The sequence below is a fragment of the Bombus fervidus genome, chromosome 16 (genome assembly GCF_041682495.2).
Source record: "Bombus fervidus isolate BK054 chromosome 16, iyBomFerv1, whole genome shotgun sequence".
Classification (NCBI taxonomy): domain Eukaryota; kingdom Metazoa; phylum Arthropoda; class Insecta; order Hymenoptera; family Apidae; genus Bombus; species Bombus fervidus.
This window is the reverse complement of record NC_091532.1, coordinates 7,138,403-7,149,983: the sequence shown is the minus strand read 5'-3', so window position 1 is coordinate 7,149,983 and position 11,581 is coordinate 7,138,403. Positions and strand designations below refer to the sequence as shown.

The window sequence follows — 11,581 nt, the reverse complement described above, 5'->3', positions numbered from 1 at the left end:
CAAAGATGTAAAATTATGTTTCCTTCGAACTGAACTACATACATGGCTTTAAAAGCGGTGCGGTAAACTCGACGATATCGAATAACAGCTAAAAATTGATCGCATATTTGCACGTCCATCCGTATCGTTTCCATGCAACAAGAGCGCACGGTATACGTACACACCGGTTTGAAGAACCGAGAAACCGATTGGCGCCCAATCGATCGATTCCTCCGTTCCCTGTTCGACTGAAAGCCACCATGAAGAACCGAGCCGAAGGCGGCTTTCTGGACCGACTGGTTCTGTTTCTCTCTCGCCGTCGATCGGCCACATTAATCATATTGCGAACGACGCCGCGCCTCTCTTTATTTATTCACCTTCTTTCTCTCTCTCTCACCCTCTACTTTTTCTTACCACGGTATCGTCTTCGTGCCTCGAGCCGCTCGATATTCGTCGCAAATGTGCGGCGAGGCGACTTCGACTCGTCACGGCATTGCCTTCGTCGTTCGATCGTTCCACGCGAAAGAATCCAAACGTTTTATTTGCCATGTCGTCGAGAAACAGAATTAACGTTGTTAAATCGAAGTTATCTGAATCGTTTTCTTAGAAAAAATATCCTTCTTCTACTTTTCCATCGATTCTCTCGATTATTCCGAACGTAGATTCATCAAACTGAAATTTCGATTTCACAAATTCAGCTTTCATCTATACCGTGTCACTAGGTCAGAGATTTATGACATCAAGTTTCTGCGAATGACCGTCATGAAAAATTACGGTAGCATAATTTGGAACGACCATGCCTATAAATCACTTCAATCCCATTCATTGGACATTTACTCAGAAGTACACCCTATGAAAGTTAATTGAACTGATTAGAAAATTTCTTCCTTCTTCCTCCTTCTAAGTTTATATAATAATCCCTCGTGCGAAAGAGGAAGCCGAAAATGTTGGATCACGCTAATAAGAAGAGTGGGCGCGATATTTATTGGCCATCGTGCAAGAAACCTAACCCATCTTCGTACGTACAGATTACAGGTTATTCGCGCTAACAGGCTAAAAGGATTCTGGAAAGAGGACGATTTCGTGGCCGACGTGGAAAAGAAATTTGGCAGATAATAACGCCACTGCACTGGCCAGAAGGGACGGACGAAATTGATTTTCGGAAAATACGTCATGCCTGAGGACGTATTCGAACGAACAGCGGTATTATATTTTAAGATCGTTTCTTCGAGAGCCACTGGAGGATCAGCGATAAATTGAAGGACTTACAAAGGCAGTATACGTATTGCCTCGACAAAACAAATACCTATGAAACAATTTCAACGTAGAATAATTATTAAAAATTTGACGTTGCATCTTCGAAATGTATTTTTGTCGTTGAAATATTTTACTAAAATTATAATAGAAGGAATCTGTATTATAATTGGGATTGTAAATAGTTTCTTCGGACTTCGTCGATATTTTATCGAGAAACAAAAGGATAAGACTTTGAGAAACGAGGTAGCGGACATACGGTGTTCAGTCCGAAGTATTTCAAGATAAACGAGTATCGTTCGACTACCTTGTACTCTTATTTGGACCAACGCGGGGACACGTATTTCAGCAAATACGATTTCGTTCCTTAACATCGAACTTCTTGTTTCTTTGGACATTCCCCTTGCCAAATAAAATATCAGGAAATCGATTTTAAATATTTTTAAATCACAGAATGTCATTGTTAATAACTTTATGTAAAAGTAAAGCCCAATATAAAGGTAAATCTGTACATCTCTCGCATCGATTTCTGCTCCAAACAACCGGAGCCTGTGTAAAATTTGTATTCGTATCGCTTCGCAACTCAATATCGGTTTTTCCAATGTAATCGGCAGAATCAATTTCTGCACGATTGACGAGGATCTAGAGGAAATGGCGTTACACGTATAAATTGGTCCTAAACGACGAAAAAGCGGCGGTAACAGGATACCCGACAGGACGCACTTTGGGAAACACTGTTCTAGGGCCAAAGCGAAAGAACAAGGGATGCGCCCACGCCTGGAAGAACAACTTGATACAAGAGAGCCGTCTCGCTTACAATCTAGTCTTTATAGAATCCTCCGTTCGGAGCTGAAGAGAAGATGGAAGGACAAAGACAAAGGTGGAGGAGTAGGAAAGACGGAAGGATGGCAGAACAAGGGAAAAGGAGGGGCACGCAAAGGCGTGCACAATGGGGAACCGGAAACTCGAGCCGATGCACCAAGTGGCGCATCTTCGGCAACAACGAACCAAGATCTTGTCCAATGAGTAGCCTTAAAAAGAAGATGAAGACGGAATGGAAAGAAGAGGTGGAAACAGAAGCAGAATGAGAAAGGACGAAGGGGAACGGCAACAGCGAAAAGAGAGGAGAATAAAAAGATTCGGGATGAAAAGAAGAAGACACAATCGACGTCCACGCTGAGATTTATTCGAGCTTGCACGATAAAACGCACGCACCGAGATCCGCGGTGTGAACGAACCCTTAACCGTGGAACTCGGAGGGCCGCGCCCCTTGTATTAGGCAGATTTATTAACGTGGTATCGAGATGCTTCTTCGGGGTTTGAAACGGAACGTATGAATAATCTGACCGTAGGATCTACAGGCGTGAATCAGTCCCTCTCTTCTGGTTGGTCCGCGCTGGTGTTAGAATTTGTAAGAACGACCTTGAGAAACACCGGTTGCATCTTTGTTACGAGTTCCAAGCACCGGTGCCTACTGTTTACACGTCGCATGGCATTCCCTTTTTTACGAACAACCGTCTTTTTATCTCGACCAAATTCTTTCCATTCGTTCGTATCCTTCTTTTTAACGTCGCCTGGGAATTCAAAGGGTTTGTTTCGCGTGTTCCGCGCAATAGAAGAGTGCTATCTATCTAGACGTTGCACCGTTACGATCCATCGAGCAAACGATACATCGATATCTAATAATTTTCTAAGATCGGAGCGACACGAAAACACGATTGCGGAGGTGGAGCGAACAAGTCGCTCGCTTTTCGAAGTCACGGGGAGAGTTATAAATGTCCGAGTTCGGCGCATTTCCGTGGCGTTTAATTATGATATATGAACGGTCGTACCTGAACGTTTCGTGTACCCCTTTCCATAAATTGTTGGCTTTACATGGAAAAATACTGACTCGCCCGGATTTATTACTGATACGTTACATCCGTAAAAGCCTCGTTGGGGTGATACGTTTCAAGACCTTCGGCCCTGAACAAGAAGCGTAGTAAGTTTCTTCCGAAACTCGCGCGACTACGCCATCTCGTAAAGTCAAATTGTTCTCCGAGCACAAATTTAGTTGTCCAAACGATGGCGTGGCTGGACGGTCGGAAGATATTCCAAAGTAGATAAGGACAACAAAATACGAGGGATCAGGATTAAGATCAATCAGCCGTGTGCATTTAGGAGCTCAAAATAAATCTTCGACGGCCGGTTAGAATCGCTCGCGTGGAATACGATTCGTGATTAATGTAGCTTTTTTATCGACATGTCCATCAAACGGCATAATTATGCTTTCCAAAGGGAGCTTTGTCTACACGTTAACTCGTTACCGCTTGTAAAAATGAACTGAAACAATGACACGTCGATAACGAAACAAAGTACCATCGGACCTCGATGCGTACCGATGAGATTTAACACCTCCGTACCATTAATCACTACACCCCTTTATCCTCTAATTAACAGGCAATTTCCTTAACGCGATTATTCACCGTGCGGTTAACAGGCAAGATGTTATTTCGCGAAATCGTTCCTCTCTAATGTCCGCAACCACTGTCTGACACCTACTCGTTTCCTGTAAATTCACCGCCGATTCTCCGCGAAGCGATCTGTCTTGGCTATCAGGAAGCTCGTGTTGCTAACAGGTAACATGTGTAAGACCCAGAATATCGGTTTTCAGGCTTGAATAATAAGTGGTACAGTGCACGCGTCAAGTAGAACATTACCACAGGAATTTCAGAGAACTGAAAATCGATACATTCTGTCCTCGATCTTTCGCGTTCCGATCCGTTCGAGTTGAATTTCTCCTCGACGCGGTAACCGACGTTTCGCGTAACTTCTAACACGCGTCTAAAGATTAGTCGAAAAAAATCAATCGAATTCGATCCTTTAGATATAACATAAAGGAAGAAGGAGTAACGTAGCTAACCGAAATCACCTTTTGAACGTTCTCCTCCACTCGCCGCTGTCTCTCCTACTCCAAAATCTCTCGACGTCCTAACAATGACGGTTCCAAGTTTGTCATTTATCAAAACCTACATACGAACGCATATTTCTTTCTACGATCCAACATGGAGTACATGTCATCCATTATACGAGAAATTTAGAGGAGAAACCAACGATCGAAAACCTGGCTTCCTCTTCTCCTACCATCTGTGTGGTTGCTCGGTCGCCTCCCTCGTATTTCCCCTAGAAATCGAGCGACTCTCGCTGCGGCAATTCATCTTCCTCGGCGACTGGCCGATCCGTACTCGGATCGACTCTCTTATCGGCGAGATCACAAACGAAAGAGGAACATTCGTACGAACGTAGGAGATCGGCCCTCTATTCCGAGTGGTTGGCAGGCTTGGCGCGCGTGGCCAGGGCCCCTCTTATTACTACGACAGGCTGTCTCCCCGTCGTAAAACCCTGCTATATGTAAGTGCCGCGTGTGCGCGATGAGAGTCGGTACGTTGATGCAAGGATCGTGGGTGTCGGTCCCACGCGTCTAGGTGGGGCCCATACTCCCGGGCCTCACCGCTCGTGTTCTCCGTCATTCCGTCTTCTTCTTTCGGCCTCCGTCTTTTTCTTTCACCTTCTTTCTTCGCCCGTTTCTTTATCGTCTCCTCTCGATCGCTCTTCCACCGAGTCCAGGCCTCCTTTCTCTTTCTCTTGTTCTCTCGCTTCTTCGTCTCCGTCGGTGCCCGGTCATTACATATATGGAAGGCGGAGGTAAAGTCTTCCAAACGCGATCCAAACGAGTCTCCGCGATGCATCGTGAGCTCATGAGAAAAACATCCTACTTCACCGTGCTCGGACCTCTGATCCATCTCCGAGTCCCGAGGCTGCCGAGGGTGGGAAAAATAATAACGCGAGAACTCGTGGGAGCTCGTTTTCCGCGTAATAACCGTGGCCACGTTTCGGGGAAACGACAGAGTTGGATGGCCGTTCGAGATTCGTGGAGAATCGCCTCGCGATGCATTTCGATGTCGAAAATGTTGCTCGACAATTGACGACGAATACGGGGGTGTGGATGGAAGACAAGAGAGGCACGATCTCGAACATGACGTAAAGAGTGCGAAGGGTAATCGACACTTACCGGATACTCGTGAGAGAAACTTTTTCCACGGCGAAAGAGGACAGGGTATCGCGTGATCTGATGCCCGGTGCTCGATCGTGAATATCCCTTTTCGAGATATCGCAAGATCGAATCGCGGATCATCCAGGAAGGATAATAGGTATTTTATAACGCACTTCGCGAACGTGACGATAACACGCGATACCTGTAACCGGGTAAACGCGACGAAAGGATCGACGTATCGCAGACGCTAATTGCATGCTATCGTGCATAAAATTGGATCGCAACGTACGAAGTGGTCACTTGTCTTAGATCTAAGCAAACGATCGACATAAATATCGAAGTAATTTTGTTCGAAAGGCTCTAAGAACTACGACTTCTGAATGATATTCGAAGTCTTACAGGTTTTGTCACGACAGGCACGAGACAAGAATAGAATTCTATTAATCAATCCGAACGTTTCCACACCACGTAAAAAATAAAAGTTGATCCGTGCTCCGATATATATATATATATATAGGTGCCGTAGTGGGCGAATAGTTTCGCGCGTATCTTTTAAACGTTACAGATCTGTGCTCGAGTTCCGACTGGTAACTATGTTACAACCTACACCGCCTTCGCTGGTCGACCTAACCGTAGTTCGATGCAACCTAAACCTTTCTAATAACGTTCGAGCAAATTCCCGTAGTGACGAAGAGAACAGAAAGGATGGTTTTTCTACGAGAATGGAGAAAGGCCGACGACAGCTCGCGTTATCGACTAGGTTCCTTTGTTTGGTTTTTTTCGCTGTCGGAGTTTTCAGCTGTCCGGGTATAGCGGCATAAGCATATGCAGATTGCCGGGTGGCAGCGTGTCCCCGAACTTCGCGTGCAAGATTATACACTTTGGGACGAGATTCCAGGGCGTAAAAAAAGAAGAAGCGGGAACGGGGAGATCGTGGATTCTGACGGTGCCGGGGTGTAGCCAATATTAATAACGCGACATGTGTATCGGCTCTGTGGAAGTCGGATGCTTCCGCGCGAGCCGCCCAACCTTTTCTCCCACCGTCCCTTACACGACTCGGTTTTATGTGTCTCGTTGTCTCGCCTGTGTGGGAAGCAAGCCAACGGTATCCTTATCGAGGTTCTGGTATTTTTACCAGGTTCTCTCTAATCGCTAATCTTAATCACCGGCCGATGCCTCTTTTAGGTACCACTTACGAAGGTTTTAAACGTTCTCGGACATCGTTCCGTTCGTGTGTTCTGTACTCGATGAACTCTTGATTTTTACGATAGAAGGATGTAGAAGTTAGAAAAAAAGAAGATCGATCGTAATTAAATACGAGTGAAACTACAAAGGAGAGGCACAAAGAATAGAAGAAAGGAGGAAATAAGATTGAAACGAGAGAGCGAGACGAAAACGGGCAAGAGACGTCGAAGAAAGATCCTTAGAAGAGTATAAGCTCCAACGGTTTTATTATTGATAGTTACACGACCGCGAGGCCAGCGGGGCATGTACGAAATTAATTTCATACACGAAGTGAGTCCCAATATATTCGACGTGGATAGTGCATAAATCAACGATCGAATGCATTAGCTTCCAAAGGGCCACGCGATTATAGCGTTTAAAAGCGCGTGCTTTTGGCGCTCGCGCGGCAACCGCCGTGGGAAGAAAGAGACAAGATCACCGCGTTTGTAGACGTGAAGAAGGACCGAATGGTCCTTCGCGGTCCATTCGCGCCCACGCGTGCGAATTAAAGAACCTCGGATAAGGTAAGAAGCGACAAGGTAAAGGAACGATAGAAAGAGGAGGAAGAGAGACGGTGAAGAAATGTTGCGGAAAAAACGTGGCCAGGGACCACCGCCGGCAAAACTGAAAACCATGGAAACGTGTGGGACGTGGAATTCACGTTCGTGGATCGACTTCATGAGAATCGACCGCTTCGAGAACATCGTGGCGCCACTTCGACATTTTTACCAGCCAGTCGTCTTTTCTCTTCACTCTCTCTCTCCCTCTTTTTTCTTCTTTTTTCTCTCCTTTCCCTCCCTTCGATTTCTTTTTGCACGTGCCTCGTTAATTTCGCCTCTACACAAGGTACACGCATGTAATTGATACGACGGTATTTTCGTATCCGGTGAAATACGATGTAAACACGGATAGAAAACGTTGTAAAGGTAATCGACAAGTATACATACGTATATATCGAACGTGTATGCAAATACACGCGAACAGCCACGATAGCCAACGCTTGGATAATCCACCGGGCAGATTATTGCCCGCGGGTGCAATATTTCCGCGGAGATCCGAGTCAGATCTCTCCTCACGTGAAAACGCCCACCTTTTGACATTTTATAATTCTATGCTAATTAAATCCTCGAACATCGTCCTCCGCTACAATAATAAACCACGCTTTGACTCTCGCGAATAGCACACGCCAAGGCCTTGCCGTTCTCTGATTATCTCGTGCTTGCGATTATCTGAAACCATCGAATTCGAAATCGTTCTATTGTTCTGCGATGTGGTACCACCGGTACCATCTGCGTAGATACCTCTCCCTCGTCTTTCCTTCTTAGAATTCAGTCATTAAAAACATTGAGATTTACCGCGTCGTAGTCGCGATTACGACCCCTGCTCCGAAAAACTGTTCGGCTTTCGCAGCTGTTCGTCGAGAAACAACAGCTGGATCTTTATCAAATCGCATTTTACGACCCGTATGTAAAGAAAGAAAATAAGAAAAGTCGTCGTTGATCTCAGACAGATTTCACAGGATGTAAACCTATCCTTGGGAACGTTTCCCTCTGCGAGCTTCGAAGGAAACGTCCGGAAATTGTTATCTCTAACGCGATGAACGATCGGATAGCTTTTAAGAGATTTTAAGAGAGAGTAAGATTCGCGGATACACGCGGATAGATAAAAAAGAAGAAAGTTTTAATAATATCTGTCAGTTTAAGCGGTTCGTTGTAAGAAAGATACCGAGCAAGTCAAGCGATCACTCTTAGGTTGGGTCCTAACTGCACGTCGCATAACAAAAATTTTTCGAGAAGTTGCCGGTGTATAGAACCTTCCCTTCGCCAATTACACCGTGACTAATGCCTTGTGGCCGCAGGCTGCTTTTCGAAATTCATCAAAATAAAATCAGTAAACCGCCGAGAAGATAATTCATTGCTCGCGAATCTTTGGAGCCCGGTACTAGACTGGCATTTTTACGGCATCCTGATTGTACAGGGTGGAAAAAATTAACGCGCACCTGTACGCTAAACAAATTAGCATATCTTTTTATTAGAAAAAAAAAGGAAAGAAAAGAAAGCAGAAGGACGAACGAGTACCGATCCAGTCTCTAATAGTCAATTGCATTCGCAATATTCGACCATATTTGAGATCCTATGATTGCAGAAAACAACTACGGTCGACGATCGCAAGAAGAAATGCAAGAAAATATTTCGATCAAACGACACGTTTTATTCTTCTCCTTCTTCTTCTTTTTCTTCCTGTTCCTTTTCTTTTCTCCCCGATCTTTCTTTACTCTCCTCTGTTCTTTTCTGAATTTGCGCTCAGTTTTACCGGACCATGATTGACTCTCGTTGGAGTCGAATTTAACTCGAAGATTAATCAATGTTATTAAACTAATTGCCAATTAGGAGACCCGCGAACCGTCTGATACACCAACCAGCTATCCCCGTCAGGATTTGATGTCCGCGATAAAACAAAGATTCGATGCTCATATCGAAGGTGTTTATGACTTATAAAATAAATGAGAAAAAAGAAGGTATCGATAAACGAACGTGACAGGGAACGAGTTTAAGCAAATAATGAAACTTGCGGGTCGCGTTTGCGCATTATACCCGGGCGTTCTGTGGCGCATCGCAGTTTCCAGGATTATTAGGTGAAATATTTCAACGGCGAATGTTACGTTCCAAAGGAGCGTCGTTAAGTTAAAGATCGAAAAAGGAAGGACAAGAAAGAGCGGAAACGGGGACATGAGGTTTTTATCGGGCATCGAACAAATTGTTCTGTCGGCGTGCGGAATGGCTGTGAACGTTCTTGGCTAGCCGGAAACGAGAACAGGCGATAAATTATGCGAATATATAACAGTCACGATCGGACAATACGCGTCACTCGCAAAGATACTGGGATGACATTAATGAAATAATAACGAAGCGGTCTCGCTCGTTTTTCACGCACGGTCTCTCAGCGTGACCCGCGCCATGCCGCACGAACAATAACTTTCTTGCTAATTATGAAATAGTGATACGAGCGCGGTATGCGTATAAACATCGTAACACTCCGAAAAACACGAAGCCAATTATCTGCCGCCCGGTGAGAACGAACGTACGCCCTCTCATAAAGTAGTCGGAGTTGCGCGTTCGCGCACCACGAACAATGAGCAAAAATCAACAATGAACCTCTGACTGGATTTCTAGTTAAAACGCGTTACGCGATACACCATTAAAATGTTCTAAACTCGTAACAACGATTTGCGTTTCTCGTTAAACGATCGTTCCGTGGTCCTCCCTCTGGTCTTTTCCGCGATTCAATTACACAGTGAAAATGGACTGAAAATATTTAATAAACCGGTCAAATTTAATCGTACAGAGAAGTAACTTCGAAACATTCGCACCGTCCAATGATACTTTTTAAGAGAGTTTCATACTTGAGATAATAAAACGTCATAAAAAATGAACATAACAGTCTCCAAGTTCTTCGTGCAGGTATAAAAATTTGCCAATTTCAGAATTTCGTAATTACAAGAAAGATTATAAACTGATATCTCGTATTCCAAGGTAATTAAACAGTGATGATGATATCGTTGGACTGTATTAAAGAAAACTTGGAAAATTAAGTAAGACGATAGCGTACGAGAAACGTTGGTACTTATCCTCGCAGTAACGAGCCGACATTCCATAAAAGAAGGAACGTTTGTTCGTGGTAAACGTGGTGAATATTCGAGGTGCTCTCTACTTCCATGAAAACGTACAAGCATTTTGGCGGCTCGCAGCGACAGGACTCGCAATTTCAGCACCAAAGTCATTAACATTGTTACGCGGGTGGCGGTGTTGTCGGTCAGGAGAACCATAAGATCGCTTGACTTTAATTTTAATTTAAAATCGTTGCGTCCGACGAAGAGGACCACCTACGATCAGTAAGGAGGTCTGTCTCGCTTCTCGAGAAGAGAGCTCGCCGCTGAACCAACCGGACTGCTAGCAGTTCACTTGGATTTCGTTCGAGCACGTCCGACAGCTTAGAGTTCAATTCGAGTAGATCAATGAATTGAAAAGAAAAACAACCTCGCCAAGAGAAACGCGCGGAGGATAGACGGCTTGTTCAGCGATGAAAGCGAACCACGATCGAACGAACAATATCCACAAATCCATTGTTAACACGACTCTTATCGCAATCCCTAAAATCTTCTCAAACATTAACAACACGAAGGAGAAAATATTTACTGCAAGAATCAAACAAGTCACAGGAAATATTTAAATAAGGCTTGAAAGTCGAAACGAGAAATTTCGTAGAGGATGCTTGTTTGATACTCAAAGGCGATCAGAAGCCATCAACAGTTGAGCCACGAGCCGAGTTCTCCAGGTAGCGGCGTAGCCAAGTCGGAGGCGGATGGTCATTGTTAAGACCTCCCACTGGGACCGCGACTCCTTGTCATCGCTCACATCGTCCGTGGTGAAGAAACAGTCACAACACGACCGCGAGTGACGAGGAAATGCGTAATTACTTGGTCGTAAATGCGATTGCGCGTCCTACGATGGCCCATCGTCTTTGCCTCCTCCGTGAGAGCATAGACACCCATTTAAGCGATCACCGCGTCAAGTCAAGGTACCAATCGAATGGAAGCAGAATCGAGTAGGACAATTAACCAACGGACACGAGGCAGCGTGACCATGTTGGGCGCGGCGTTATGAAACGCGCTGTTCTTTTTTGTACGATGGTCTAATATATTATCACTTATTAATATACTAAAGGAATGGAGACAAATACGGAGTAGCGGCACTAATGCGGTATACAAAGATTTATAGTCTTACACGTGCCTCGATTTATCAAGAAGCACACAACGGCTACTTCTACACAGAACCGGCGCCGAGTCACGTGAACGAAGAAATATGATCAGCTTCGCGAAGCCGCATACGTTTCGTAAATCTTGTTGATTCGTTAAGTTAAGCCTGTTGTATTAACCAGGAGGTGAACGATAAACGTCGTGGTAAGCGTGCCGCCAAGTCCGACCGATCACCCCGCGGAAGGATTAGAAACTTATTCTTTCTCTATCTGTCTCCCCGCGCCGTATCTCGAAGCCGTGCATCCAGAAAAAATCCAATCAACGTAACTTCCAAG

General features: G+C 44.8%; 1 protein-coding gene across 1 annotated transcript in view; it reads left to right on the top strand.

Moving 5' to 3' along the window:
• The window catches only part of LOC139995955 (probable citrate synthase, mitochondrial), a 64,912-nt gene continuing 53,331 nt past the window's right edge, over positions 1–11,581 (top strand). Inside the window, exon 1 of the mRNA XM_072019933.1 lies at positions 1–17. The gene's annotated coding sequence lies outside the window, so the exon portion shown is untranslated. The remainder of the gene's footprint in view (positions 18–11,581) is intronic.